This window comes from Pinus tabuliformis, chromosome 5_2, assembly GCF_031772625.1.
Source record: "Pinus tabuliformis cultivar Carrire ecotype Pingquan chromosome 5_2, CPIR1, whole genome shotgun sequence".
NCBI classification, from domain to species: Eukaryota; Viridiplantae; Streptophyta; class Pinopsida; order Pinales; family Pinaceae; genus Pinus; species Pinus tabuliformis.
Window position 1 is genome coordinate 383,399,017 of NC_142306.1, and position 16,075 is coordinate 383,415,091.

A 16,075-nucleotide genomic window follows, 5' to 3' on the forward strand; every position below is an offset into this window, starting at 1 on the left:
AAAAAGGTCATAAAATTAACTAAATTTTAACTTTATTTTAAATCATTACTATTATTTATTAAAAAATTTAATATATAAATTAAATAAATATACCTTTAAATGTATGAAAATTCTTAATAATGGAGATTCATCCCACTTTCTATGGAGATATTTTCTTACAATTCTATATGCCAATAACATGGTTTATGAAAACTACATGTCCAAGAAACAACAAGTCATTGTATTTCATATGACGTTTTTTTTCAATTAATACATTTACTCAAAATGGAAAAAAAGACATAACTATTTTTGAAATAAATATAACATTTGCTATCAAAAATATTTACAATATTTTATAGTGATCAAATCTTTATCATCTATTAAATAATTATTCATAAATAAATTTAAATTTTAAAAATTGTAGTGTAAAATAATTAATTTGTATTTATTTTTTTTAAACCAATAAAAAAAGACACAGGAAATCTAGTTTTTTTTTTAATTATTAAGAATATATATATATATATATATATATATATATATATATATATAGATATTTTACCGAATCTGATGAGAAAAAAATTGAGAATACTATTGTGAAAGTTAACCACATCTCATGGAATATCCAGAGTAGCATGGCACAATTTAAATGGCCACCGATCAATTTTTAGCCACAAATTCCAACTAGCACCGACATATATTGATTATAACTTGCAATATATGTACAGAGAATATTGGCTATTCGACAAGGGAAGTGAATATTCAGCCAGTTTTCCCTTGCTCAAAAACTTCTTGGGTGAAATGGCAGTGAGAGGTGACAGACGATAAACTAGGGAATATCTAATGGGTCTCTAGCGGAGTCATCTGTGAATTAGGGTGATTTTGGCAACCTAGGGTTTCATTTCTGTGTTTTTTTTTGGTTTTGTGTTTTCGCCTGGCCGTTGGCAATTAAAAGGTCAATTGGGTATATATTTTCATCCACAATGCAGAATGGAATTCAGAACGACGATGGATGGGCGTTGACCTCGAGATCAGTTACCAGCACTGTCAATGGGTCGCACAATTTCGTGATAGAGGGTTATTCTCTGGTAAAGGGCATGGGCGTTGGCAAGCGCATTTCCAACAAGACTTTTTCGATGAGAGGTTATCAGTTGGCCATTTATTTCTACGCGGACGACACAAGTAGACATGATAAATCGCGTTATGTTTCGGTTTTCATAGCGCTGGCCAACAAGGACACTAGCGTTCGCGTTACCCATGTATTGACGTTGGTGGATCAAAGCGGGGAGGGCAAGGACAAGACGCTCTATAGCAATGTGCGCCCGGGGCGGGAGAGAGGCCCTCATATTTTTGAGGTTCAGGGAAGCAGGTGGGGTTACAAACGGTTCATCGAACGGGCTGCACTTGAAACATCTAATTACCTCAAGGATCAGTGCGTGAAATTACATTACACAGTAGGTGTTGTGGTCTCTGGCAACGAATACGTTGGGTTGCACTGTTGGAAATTTCTGTTTATTTCAAACACAAAAGAAATTGCATAGAGAATAATGCTCTATTTCTTTAATACAAGATCTTAAGCATAACAAAAAAAAAAACTGTTACAAAATAGTCGGATTACATCAGGAATGCTTCAGTTCCAGAAACTAATTTCACTATCTGAGCACTGTTGTGCGTTTCAGAATTTTTGTTTAAAAAACTCACCCACATTCTTCTAATACATATAAAAAAGAACTGTTGTTCATGATGAACGAAATCTAATCTTTTCGAACATTCTGTTGTGGTTCTTAAGTCGGTTGTGTGGAAGCTCATAACTAATAAATGCTCTGCGGCCAGCTCTGTTGTAAGAAGCCCATAATCATTTACTGCACCAGCATGTGGCGCATTCTTCTTGTTCTCGGCCATGTTGTTTATTAAATGTTGTAGCTGAGCATTCAATGTGAAAGGGTTGGATCTGATCTTCCCCTCCTTTGGGAACATAAATAAGTAAATGGTGAAAGGACACTTATGGCGATGGTGTGAACAAGGTAAGAACAAATAATGGCCATTGGATCAAAAGTGTATGACCGACTGAGATCATATGCAGGTGAGAGTGTGATCTGCGATGGCTTAGGTCGTATCGCAACGTTGCGGAGAGCTTAACGCGCATTGGCTAAGATTCGCGATCTGCGATCTGCGATCACGTCGCATGATCGCATCGCATCACGATCGGGGAAGCCACAGGGTAGGGCGCGATGGCGATCTGTGATGGATCGCATCGCAGGGGATTTTAATGGGGTTATAGTTTGCAATTTCTGTTCAACTGTTGCTGCAGTTAAAATTATATTCCAACACTCCCCTTTAATTTTAACTGTTGTGTTTCTCTGCATACCCAGGCAGTTCCTGAAATGATCAAAACTTTTCTTTCCCAATGGTTTTGTCAAGATGTCAGCCAATTGATCCTCTGTTCTGCAGTGCTACAAAACAATCTCACCATTGTTAACCAATTCATGTATGAAGTGAAATTTGGTGTCTATGTGCTTTGTCCTTTTATGAAAAACAGAGTTTTTAGACAATTCTATTACCGAGCTATTGTCACAGTAAATTTTTGTGCCCTTTTCTTGTTCATGACACAAATCTCTGAGAACTCTTCCCAGCCACACTGCTTGGCATGCTGCTGCTGTTGCTGCCACATACTCTGCCTCTGATGTTGACAAAGACACAACTGGTTGCTTCTTGGAAGCCCATGAGATGGCTCCCGATCCCATATGAAACACATATCCTGATGTGGTTTTCCTATCATCAACACTTCCAGCCCAATCACTGTCAGTGTAACCTGTCAACATGAAACTTTCAAAAGAGGAGTATAAAATACCAAACCCCTTCATTCCATTCACATACCTTAGAATCCTCTTGGCTACCTGCCACATACTCTGCCTCTGCTGTTGACAAAGACACGACTGGTTGTTTCTTGGAAGCCCATGAGATGGCTCTCGATCCCATATGAAACACATATCCTGATGTGGTTTTCCTATCATCAACACTTCCAGCCCAATCACTGTCAGTGTAACCTGTCAACATGAAACTTTCAAAAGAGGAGTATAAAATACCAAACCCCTTCGTTCCATTCACATACCTTAGAATCCTCTTGGCTACCTGCCAATGAGTCTCTTTCGGTCTTTCCATAAATCTGGAGATTAAACTCACAACGTGCATAATGTCCAGCCTAGTTGCAGTCAAGTACATAAGGCTGCCAACTATGCTCTTGTACAATTTTGGATCAAAATTCTTGCTGCTGTATTCTTTGGTCAATTTCAACCCCATTACAGTTGGAGTCACAGCTACCTTGTTGTTCTGCATGTTAAATCTCTTTAACACTGCTTCTACATATTTAACTAGAGAAATGAAAACACAATTTTCACTTTGGTCTACTTCAATTCCAAGAAAATATCTTAATAAGCCCAAGTTAGTCATTTCAAATTCTCTTTTCATGACTGCCTTAAAATCAGCAATGAGAGAAGCATCATTGCTAGTAAAAATCAAATCATCTACATATAAAACAACAATAAGAATCTTACCGTCATTCTCCTTTATGTAGAGTGTGGATTCACCATCACACTTATCAAACCCATCCTCAATCAGATAAGCATCTATTCTGCTGTACCATGCTCTTGGAGCTTGCTTCAGCCCATAAAGAGCCTTCTTCAGTTTGCAGACTTTATGCTCTTGGGCTTCAACTTCATAGCCTGGAGGTTGTTCAACATAAACCTCTTCTTTTAACACTCCATTTAGAAATTCAGATTTAACATCCATCTGATAAATCTTCCATTTATGTTGTGCTACAATAGACAACATTGTTCTGACTGTTTCCATCCTTGCTACTAGTGTAAAGGTTTCATCATAGTCTTTGCCTTGTTGCTGCTTGTAGCCTTTCACAACAAGTCTTGCTTTGTGCCTGTCAATCTTGCCTTCAGCATTGCTTTTGGTCTTATAGACCCACTTAACTCTAATGGCATCTCTGCCTTCAGGGAGGTCCACTAACTCCCATGTCTTACTCTTCTCAATTGCACCAATTTCTTCATTCATTGCTTTAATCCATTTGTCTTCATTTACAACATCTTCAAAATGAACTGGGTCATCAACATGACAATACAAAGTGAATAATGGATTCAAACCGGTATTGTTACTTACCTCTCCTTGTTCATAAATCTCATTCAGATTTCTGAATCTTGGTCTTCTTGGTGTGCTTGGAGTTCCATCCAAACTTGAGGGTATTTCTGATCCCTATGATGTGCTTGGAGAAGCACTTCCTTGACTTCTCAAGGCTATTCAAATTCCAGCTTGTGGTTTGGTTTGTTTTACCTGTTGTGGTGGAGGAGGAACCACCAAGGAAGGATTATTTGTTGTTGTCCCTTCCTCTTCTTCTTCGTGAGACACAATTGTCTTCACATTCACTATCTTCTCTAAGCTTCCATCCCAAGCTTCATCTTCAATGAACTGCACATCTCTGCTTACTATCAATTTCTTGGTGGATGGATTATAGAGTTTGTATGCTTTTGACTCATCACAATAGCCAATAAAGACACACTTCTCCCCCTTACTGTCAAGCTTCTTCCTTAGCTAATCCGATACATCTACATATGCTACACAACCGAATACTCTCATGCGAGTGACAGTTTGATTTTGACCACTCCATGCTTCTTTTGGTATTTCGCTCATCACAGCTTTAGTTGGGCATCTATTCAAGATATAAAATGCGCAAATGACAACTTCTGCCCAATACTCATGCGGCGAGTGTTTTTCCTTCAGCATACTTCTGACCATGTCAAGAATGGTCCTATTCTTCCTTTCAGCAACACCATTTTGCTGAGGTGTATAGCTCGCAAGTAACTGCTTTTGTATGCCATTCTCTCTGCAAAAACACAGAAAGTCTTTGGAGATGTACTCTCCTCCTCTATCTGTTCTGAGCACTTTGATATAATTCCCACACTGCTTCTCAGCAAGAGTTTTGAAGTGGCGAAATTTCTCAAACACTTCACTCTTCTCTTTAAGAATATACACCCATGTCTTTCTGGTGTAATCGTCAATGAAAGTTAAAACATATTTATTTCCAGCAAATGATGGTATTTGCATCGGTCCACACACATCAGAGTGAACAATTTCCAAGGGTGCTTTTGCCCTTATACTCTTTCCTGTTGGAAAGCTTTCTTTGTGTTGCTTGCCCAAGATGCAACCTTCACAAAGGCTGTCTGGTTTCTCGATCAATGGCTATCCCTTTACCATTCCCTTTTTGTGCAACAGATTCAGGCCTCCGAAATTGAGATGTCCAAATCTCAAGTGCCACAACCAACTCTCATCTTTCACTTGTTCCTGAAAGACTTTTTGTGTTACAACTACAATAGTTCTTCCTTCCTTCAAATCTGTCCTGAGTTTGAGAGGAAACATTCTATTGCTAGTCATATGCACCTATGCAATGATCTTCTTACTCGGAGGTATGTCTCTGATTGTAGACATATCATCTTTGAAGAACACATTGTAACCTTTCTTAATGAGCTGTCCAATGGTCAAAAGATTACATTTCAGACCAGGTACATAGTATACCTCTGGCACAATCATCTGTTCACCATTTCTTGCTTGGATACTGACTCTGCCCTTACCCTTGACAGATATCTTACTATCATTTCTTGTTGTTACCTCAGATTTCACATTTTCAACTAGATTGGCAAACATTGCAATATTTCCAGTCATGTAATTACTACAACCTGAGTCTAAGAACCAAAAATCTTCTTGTTTGTCTTGTGCAATGTTACATGTTAACAACACAGTTTTTGGATTCTTATCTTCTTCATTTGCAAAATTAGCATTCTGCCTACTATTCATGTCATTTTGTTTTTTTCTACATTCATTGGCGTAGTGCCCATATTTCTTACAATAATGACATTGGACTTGAGATTTATCATACCTTTGTCCATGAGCTTGCTGTTTGCTTGAACCTTCATCTTGGTTCTGATTACAGCTCCTTCCGCTTGTGCTTGGAGGATTATTTTTGGCTTTGTTTTGGCTTCTTCCATGACCTCTGTTATTTGTTTTGCCTCAACCTTTTCCTTGGCCAAAAGACATCTGAGTTTTAAATGCTTGCTCAAAAGAGGAATATGTTCCTCTACTCAGTCTGTGTTCATGAGACATAAGAGAAGCACTCAGTTCATCTACTGTGAACTGTGAGAGATCCTTTGTTTCTTCTATTGCTACCACAATAGCTTCAAACCTTGAGGGTAAACTTCTCAAGATCTTCTCTACACTCCTTTCTTCAACAATCTCACCATGATATCTTATCTGGGTTATCAACCAAATGACATGAGTGAAGAATGAATTTATTGTATCAGATTCCTTCATGCTGAGTGTTTCAAAGTCTCTCCTCAAAATCTGCAACTTTGCAGTCTTCACCTTCTCCATGCCTTGATAGGAAGTTTTGAGAATATCCCATGCCTCCTTGGATTTTGTTGCTGCTGCAATCCGTGGAAAAACACTTTCATGTACTGATTGGAAGAGAAAAAAGAGGGCTTTGGCATCCTTCTTCCTGTCACTCTTCAACTGGTCTCTTTCTGCTACTATCAAAGCAACCAATGTTGTTGCATCTGCAGGTTCAGCATAGCCAGTTTCAACCAGCTCCCATATTACTTGAGAAGCAAACAATGCTTTCATTGTTATGGACCAATAACTGTAATTTTTCCCATTAAACTGTGGCAGTTGGGAATTTGTCAAACCAGTTCCAGCATCAGCCACCTTAACCTGTATAAATAAAGAAAAGATACTGACTGTATAATTAAAAACAAGCAAAAAACTTTCTATCCTAGAGAAAATCTGCTCAATAAGCTTCTTACAGCTCCTACAGTGAAAAACAAACTCTGTTTTTGACTCACTGAGTGCCTAGACCAGCTCTGGTACCACTATTGGAAATTTCTGTTTATTTCAAACACAAAAGAAATTGCACAGAGAACAATGCTCTGTTTCTTTAATACAAGATCTTAATCATAACACAAAAAGAAAACTGTTACAAAATAGTCTTCCTCTTCAGAGGGATTACATCAGGAACACTTCAGTTCCAGAAACTAATTTCACTATCTCAGCACTGTTGTGCATTTCAGAATTTTTTTTTAAAACTCACTCACATTCTTCTAATATATATAAAAAAGAACTGTTGTTCATGATGAACGAAATCTAATCTTTTCGGACATTCTACTGTGCTTCTTAAGTCGGTTGTGTGGAAGCTCATAACTAATAAATGCTCTACAGCCCGCTCTGTTGTAAGAAACCCATAATCTTTTACTGCACAAGCATGTGGCGCGTTCATCTTGTTCTCGGCCATGCTGTTTATTAAATCTTGTAGCTGAGCATTCAATGTGCAGGAGCTGGATTTGATCTTCCTCCTCATTTGGGAACATAAATAAGTAAATGGCGAAAGGACACTTATGGCGGTGGCGTGAACAAGGCAAGAACAAATAATGGTCGTTGGATCAAAAGCGTATGACCGACTGAGATCATATGCAGGTGAAAGTGCGATCTGCAATGGCTAAGGTCGCATCGCAACGTTGCGGAGAGCTTAACGCGCACTGGCTAAGATTCACGATCTACGATCTGCGATCATGTCGCATGATCGCATCCATCACGATCAGGGAAGCCACAAGGTAAGGCGCGATGGCGATCTGCGATGGATCGCATCGCAGGGAACTTCAATGGGGTTATAGTTTGCGATTTCTGTTCAACTATTGCTGCAGTTGAAATTATATTCCAACATGCACTCCATAGTTGTTCCCGAATCAGAGTTGGGTTTAAATTTTGGTGCACTTTTAGAAAACTAGGAAGCCTCAGATGTAACTTTTGATGTGGCTGGGGAGAAATTTCGTGCTCATAAACTTGTTTTAGCTGCACGATCCCCATTATTCACAGCAGATTTTTTTGCTTCTTCAGAGCCGAGTAATGAAGTTGTTATTACAGAGATGGAGCCTAGAGGCTCTGCTACATTATATTTATACAGAAACCCTTCTTGATGAAGAGCCATCCCCAGCCGATTCATCTTCTTCTTCAACAATTGAGATATTGACAGAGCGCTTGCTTGCCGTAGTAGATGCGTAGGGTTTGCGGCGATTGAGGCTACTTTGTGAATCAAAATTATACAGAAGCATATCTGTAAATACAGTTGCCTGCACTCTAGCTCTGGCTGAGAGTTGCCATGCTACTGGGTTGAATGCTGCATGTCTCAAATTTGGGACACAAAATCTTCCAGAGGTTATGCGTTCAAAGGGTTTTGAGTGTATACAACCGAAATACTGCTGAAATCTAATTTCAACTAGGCAGCTGTACCAACGCCCAAACCGCGCAACAATTAACTCACCCAAAACCGCCAGAATGAAACCACAAACCCGCTTGAGGCATATCGAACCGCTCTTTGGTATGGAGTGGTTTCTGTACACAAGGGCCCGATAAAACTTCGAGTTGACGCGTGGCTCCCCCCATACGTCAGCCAACGTAATATTTCGGGAGGTAAAGTTCAACCCAAAATTGGCTTCCGATATTCTCCTCCACCGTCAGATCTGCTCCCGCGCTCTCCGCCGTCGATCGCCTGAAGCTGCATACGGGCCCGCATCAAATCAAGGATTGCGTGAAGTAAAAGTCAAGTTTGGTTGACCGCAGTTTTAATATGAAGGCATTTAATAAGATTGTCATAAGTGTTGGTAAAACATTTAAGTTTTTTTTATTTTACGGCACGTAAAAGTAATTGTGCGTTTTGTTTTTTGTTTTCAAAAAAAATGAAAAGGGCTCATGCATTGTAATATGTTTTTAAAAAAAAAGAAATGTGTGTTGACTTTTTTTATGTGTGAGAGCTCGGGGGGGCAGCGAAAGGAGAACAGAGAGAATTTGCACAGCAGTGCATGAAGAAAGGAACAGAGAGGAGTGCATTTGTTTGGAAAGCCTGTGTAAGTTTTTTTTACAGCGGTATGTGAAAAAATTAGTTTTACAGCAGTAATGTAAAAAGGGATTTACAGCAGTAAACCCAGCTCAGTAAATTCTCATGTGGAGACAGAGTAAATGTGTTGTTGAATGTATTTTTGTGGTGAATCCCTCTCAGCAAAGAGGATGAATATGTATCAGGCATATATTTTAATGAATAGAAATGTTTTTATGGTGTTGAAATACTTTGTTCCTCAGTAATTTTTTTTAAAGCTTCCCTGTGCACAAAAGATCCTGGAAAGGTAGAAACAGAGTATTGTCTCTGTGTGTTGAGTTTCAGTTTTATTTGTGTGTTTTTGGGATTTTATCAGAAAAATCCCCAACAGTGGTATTAGAGCAGGCTTAGGTTCTTTGAAGGTGACAAAGAAGCTGAAGGGAGGAGTCTTTGCTGCAGCAGTAGATCTTCTCCAGCAGAGTGAAGGCTCAGTCAAAGAAAATACTCAGGTATTTCACAAAGTTTTTTTTATGTGTTGCTGAAGAAGCAGTCAGTTGTTTTAAAATACACAGTCAAGAAATTGAAGCATAGTTGAGGCTGCAAGAATGGCTGGCACAAGCACCAGTAATAGCATGGGTATGCAACTCCCATTATTTGATGGTAAAAACTATGACTATTGGGCAATAACAATGAAAGCCTTGTTTTCTTCCCAAGACTTATGGGAAATAGTTGAGGAAGGTTTTGAACAACCAACAGATGAAAATGAGTTTAATGCATTAACTCAAGGAGAGAAGGATCTATTAAAGAGCTGCAAGAAGAAGGATTCAAAATCCCTTTTCTTCATGTATCAAGCAGTGCATGGAAGCGTGTTTCCAAGGTTAGCAGCAGCTAAGACATCCAATGAAGCATGAAAAACCCTCAAGACAGCCTATCAAGGCATGGAGAAAGTGAAGACAACAAAACTACAATTGCTGAGGAAGGATTTTGAGAATCTGTGCATGAAGGAGTCAGACAACATTGACTCATTCTTCACACATGTAATTGGTTTGGTCGCACAGATAAGTACTCATGGAGAAACCCTTGAAGATAGGAGGATTGTGGAGAAAATATTGAGGGTCTTACCCTCAAAGTTTGATGCGATTGTCACCACCATTGAAGAGACAAAGGATCTCTCAAAATTTTCAGTTGATGAGCTACATGCATCACTGATAACACATGAGCAGAGGTTGAGTAGGAATGAAAACTCATCTCTAGAGCAAGCCTTCAAGACCCAGATGTATTTTGGAAGAGGAAGAGGTCAAGGCAGAGGAAACAAGAGAGGAAGAGGCAGAAGCCAGAACAGAGGTGGAAGGAACAGCCCAGCAAATGCACAAGGAAGAGGCAGCAATCCAAATCAGAACCAAGGCCAAGGCAGCACCCAACAAGGAGGACAACATCATGCTCAAGGACAAAGGTATGAAAAATCCAATGTCCAATGCTATTATTGTAAAAAATATGGGCATTATGCCAGTGAATGTAGGAAGAAGCAGCATGATATGAACAATAGATCAAATGCAAATGTCACTAGAGAAAACAGCAGTCAAAATAATGTGTTGTTAGCATGTAACATGGCTGAAACAAACAGTGAGGACATATGGTTTTTAGACTCAGGTTGCAGCAACCATATGACAGGGAACATAGCCTTCTTTTCTGCCCTAGATAAAAATGTGAAATCAGAAGTCACACTAGGAACCGATAACAAAATTTCTGTTATGGGAAAAGGGGAGGTAAAAATATTTACAAAGCAAGGAGAAAGGGAAACCATAGCAGATGTCTACTATGTCCCTGGAATGAGATGTAACCTCTTGAGTATTGGACAGCTTGTCCATAAGGGGTACAATGTTTTCTTTAAAAATGATGTATGCACCATCATGGATATAGCACCCAGCAAAAGATGCATTGCTGAAGTAAAAATGACAAGGAACAGAATGTTCCCTCTCAGGATCAGGGCAGATTTGAAAAACAAAAATGAAATTGCAGCAGTCACCCAAGAGGCTTTCTAAAGCGTGCCAAAGGATGAAAATTGGTTGTGGCACTTGAGGTTTGGACATCTCAATTTTGGAGGTCTAAATTTGTTGAGTAGGAAAGGAATGGTGAAAGGATTACCATTGATAGAGAAACCGGACAACCTATGTGAAGGCTGCATATTGGGAAAACAACATAGAGAAAGTTTTCCATCAGGGAAGAGCATAAGGGCAAAGGCACCCTTAGAGATCATCCACTCATATTTATGTGGACCAATGCAAGCTCCATCATTAGCAGGCAGCCAATATTTCCTGACATTCATTGATGACTGTACAAGAAAAACTTGGGTATATTTCCTTAAAAATAAAAGTGAAGTGTTTGAGAAATTCCAAAATTTCAAGGCACTTGTGGAGAACCAAAGCGGGCTGTATATAAAAGTTTTGAGAACTGATAGAGGAGGTGAGTATATCTCCAAGGAATTCCTAAGATTTTGTAGAGAAAATGGAATTCACAAATAATTTACAGCAAGGTACACCCCACAGCAAAATGGAGTTGCTGAAAGGAAGAACAGGACCATCATGGATATGGCGAGGAGCATGTTGAAGGCAAAGCATTTGCCAAATGATTATTGGGCTGAAGCTGTAAATTGTGCAGTGTATATTTTGAACAGGTGTCCTACAAAAGCAGTGTTGAACAAAGTGCCGGAAGAAGCATGGAGTGGGAGAAAGCAAGGAGTCACCCACATGAGAGTTTTTGGATGTGTGGCCTATGCACACATACCTGATCAGCTAAGGAGGAAGTTGGACAGAAAAGGGGAGAAATGCATTTTCATTGGATACAGTGAGGAATCCAAAGCCTACAGGTTGTATATCCCATCTACCAAGAAGTTTTTCATCAGTAGAGATGTTCAATTCATTGAAGAGGAAGCTTGTGATGGAAGCATAGAGAAAACAGTAAATATTAAAAATTGTTTGTCTCATGATGAAGATGATGAGTAGGTGGCTGAAATGCATCCCCAAACAGCAACGCCAACACAAGGACAGAAAGGGACACCATTGAGGATAAATGAGAGTGCTTCTCCAAGCACACCACAAGGAGGAAATTCAAGTGCATCTTCAAGCACTTGCACACCAAATGAAAGAGGTAAGAAATTTAGAAATCTAAGTGATATTTACGATGAAAGAATGAATTCCTTATTTGCCTTGTATTGTCATGTTGATGATCCTATTCATTTTGAAGATGCAATTAAATATAGGAAATGGATAGAAGCTATGGATGAGGAGATGAATGCCATAGAGAGGAACAAGACATGGGATTTGGTTGATCTACCAAAAGGCAAAGAAGTTATTTGAGTGAAATGGGTTTACAAGACCAAGAGCAATGCTGAAGGTAAGATAGAAAGGCACAAGGCAAGGCTGGTTGTCAAAGGGTACAAGCAGCAGTATGGGAGAGATTATGAGGAGACTTTCGCACCGGTTGCAAGAATGGAAACCGTGAGAGCAGTGCTGTCCATAGCAGCACAAAACAAATGGAAAGTCTACCAAATGGACGTGAAGTCAGCATTCCTAAATGGAGTGTTAAAAGAAGAGGTGTACATTGAACAGCCTCTCGGCTATGAGAAGAAAGGTGAAGAGAACAAAGTGTGCAAATTGAAGAAAGCTCTTTATGGGCTGAAGCAAGCGCCAAGAGCATGGTACAGCAGGATAGATTCTTATCTATTGGACAATGAATTTGACAAGTGTGAAGGAGAACCTACCATCTACATCAAATAAAAAGATGGTAAAATTTTAATTTTTGTCTTGTATGTTGATGATGTGATTTTCACAGGTAATGATGATCAGCTCATTAAGAATTTTAAATCAGTCACGAAAAAGGAATTTGAAATGACTGACATGGGTTTCTTGAGATACTTCTTAGGCATAGAAGTAGATCAAAATGAAAAAGGAATTTTTATCTCACAAGCAAGATATGTAAATCAAGTATTGAGCAGAATTAACATGCAAGAATGCAAGGCAACGATCACTCCCACAGTAATGGGATTAAAACTCAGCAGAGAGGACAGCAGCAAGGATTTTGATCCTAGTTTGTACAAGAGTATTGTTGGCAGCCTTATGTATTTAACAGCTACTAGGCCTGACATTATGTATGCTGTTAGTTTAATTTCCAGATTCATGGAGAGGCCAAAGGAGGCACATTGGCAGGCAGCAAAAAGAATTTTGAGGTATGTCAAAGGTACCAAAATGTTTGGAATTTTATATAATGTCTCAGAACATTCAGATTTGGTTGGATACACAGATAGTGATTGGGCTGGAAGTGTAGATTATCGGAAAAGCACTTCTGGTTATGTTTTTCATATGGGTTTAGGAGCCATTTCATGGGCTTCTAAGAAGCAGTCCATTGTAGCATTGTCTACAGCAGAGGCTGAATATGTGGCAGCTACAGCAGTAGCATGTCAAGTAGTGCGGATGAGAAGAATGTTGAGGAGCTTAGGCCAAGAGCAGGCAAAAGCGACAGTGATATTTTGTGACAATAGCTCAGCTATAGCATTGTCAAAGAATTCAGTTTTTCATAAGAGAACGAAACACATTGATACAATGTTTCACTACATCAGAGAATTGGTGAACAATGGAGAAATTGTCCTAGAACATTGCAGGACTCAAGAACAGGTAGCAGACATCTTGACAAAGCCATTGGATAAGAAAAGCTTTGAATTTTTGAGAAAGTGTCTGGGTATGACCGAATGCCCAGCAGTTGAAATTAAAGGGGAGTGTTGAAATCTAATTTCAACTGGGCAGCTGCACCAACGCCCAAACCGCGCAGCAATTAACTCACCCAAAACCGCCAGAATGAAACCACAAACCCGCTTGAGTCATATCGGACGCTCTTTGGTATGGAGTGGTTTCCGTACACAAGGGCCCGATAAAACTTCGAGTTGACACATGGCTCCCCCCATACGTCAGCCAACGTAATATTTCGGGAGGTAAAGTTCAACCCAAAATTGGCTTCCGATATTCTCCTCCACCGTCAGATCTGCTCCCGCGCTCTCCGCCGTCGATCGCCTGAAGCTGCATACGGGCCCGCATCAAATCAAGGATTGCGTGAAGTAAAAGTCGAGTTTGGTTGACCGCAGTTTTAATATGAAGGCATTTAATAAGATTGTCATAAGTGTTGGTAAAACATTTAAGTTTTTTTTTATTTTACGGCACGTAAAAGTAATTGTGCGTTTTGTTTTTTGTTTTCAAAATAAATGAAAAGGGCTGGTGCATTGTAATATGTTTTAAAAAAAAAAGAAATGTGTGTTGACTTTTTTTTATGTGTGAGAGCTAGGGGGCAGTGAAAAGAGAACAGAGAGAATTTGCACAGTAGTGCATGAAGAAAGGAACAGAGAGGAGCGCATTTGTTTGGAAAGCCTGTGTAAGTTTTTTTTACAGGGGTATGTGAAAAAATTAGTTTTACAGTAATGTAAAAAGGGATTTACAACATTAAACCCAGCTCAGTAAATTCTCATGTGGAGACAGAGTAAATGTGTTGTTGAATGTATTTTTGTGGTGAATCCCTCTCAGCAAAGAAGATGAATATGTATCAGGCATATATTTTAGAAATACTCTATTCCTCAGGGGCAGTGAAAAGAGAACAGAGAGAATTTGCACAGTAGTGCATGAAGAAAGGAACATAGAGGAGCGCATTTGTTTGGAAAGCCTGTGTAAGTTTTTTTTACAGGGGTATGTGAAAAAATTAGTTTTACAGTAATGTAAAAAGGGATTTACAACATTAAACCCAGCTCAGTAAATTCTCATGTGGAGACAGAGTAAATGTGTTGTTGAATGTATTTTTGTGGTGAATCCCTCTCAGCAAAGAAGATGAATATGTATCAGGCATATATTTTAGAAATACTCTGTTCCTCAGTAATTTTTTTTAAAGCTTCCCTGTGCACAAAAAATTCTGGAAAGGTAGAAATAGAGCATTGTGTGTGTTGAGTTTCAGTTTTAATTGTGTGTTTTTGGGATTTTATCAGAAAAATCCCCAACAAATACCCTTTACTTCTGGCAAAACTTCTAAAGGCAGTTGCTGGCTTTGAGGATGATTGCAGCAGCAGAGAAAATCGCAGGAGTGTCTACGAGCAACCTTCCGACTCCGATGCTACTGATATTAATGGCTAGGATCAACCTTCCGATGGTACTGATATTAGTGGCAGGAGAGTAAGACCAAGAAATAGCATTCAGAGTTTGGACTTGTCTGTGGACTGTCAATATGAAAGTAACGACACTGTTGAACATTAACTGAGGCCGACTATCACTGTTTGTGTGTGTCTGTGGATGCTGAGAAGGGCATTGCCTAGAAAGTGGAACTTCAGTCTAGAGGATTTATGATGCCCATTCTAAAGATAGATCTTTGCTTATGCTTAATGTAAGAATAGTATATGATTTTTTTTAATAATGATGTCTACACTATTGGCATTAATAATCCTAGCAGGGGAAATATGCATTCGGCAGGTACAAACTATTATTGCTCTCCGGTCATATGTTGTGTTCACACTTTTACTCTTATTTTCGACCAATTTATAAAGAAGTTTCTTCGCCTTGTAAACTTCTCCGGCAGCACGTTATATCAGGTTCGTTGTTGTTACAGTATTATCAGCCTCTCGGTTCTTCGGACATAACATAAATTTATTATAAACATTAGTTTTCTCCTCTTTCAGATGGAAAGCATAAACTATTTGTCTTTTTCTAATTTATTTGTTTGCTCAGGCTATTTTTGGTTTTGCTGGTGTCCCCTGAGGTAGAAATATGGGTTGTTTTAGTAATTGATTATTAATTATCTGTTTTGAAATAAAATTATTAGTGTATCCGGTTTAATTGGAAAGTTTAATTGGTGAGGTAGAAGCATAGGTTGTTTTGGTAACTAATAATTATTTTTCTGTTTGAAATAAAATTACCAGTGTATCCGGTTTAATTGGCAAGTTTAATTGGGGATAGTCAAAAGTCACATATAAACTAGAAGATTCAAAGTTTAAATTTCAGTGAAGGAAGTTAACAAAGTTAAAAAATTTAATTAAAATATTTTAATAATTTATGTTTTTTTATTATATATTTATCAGTTTGTTGGATAATTAAGTAAAAATTTGATAGTGATCAAAATAAATTTATTATTCACAAAATTAATCTAATTAGGATT

At 38.6% G+C, this 16,075-nt stretch overlaps 1 pseudogene; it reads left to right on the forward strand.

Annotated features, from left to right (window-relative positions):
* The first annotated feature begins 777 nt into the window (after positions 1-777).
* On the forward strand, positions 778-15,060 carry LOC149159072 (BTB/POZ and MATH domain-containing protein 4-like; annotated as a pseudogene).
* The last annotated feature ends 1,015 nt before the right edge of the window (positions 15,061-16,075 follow it).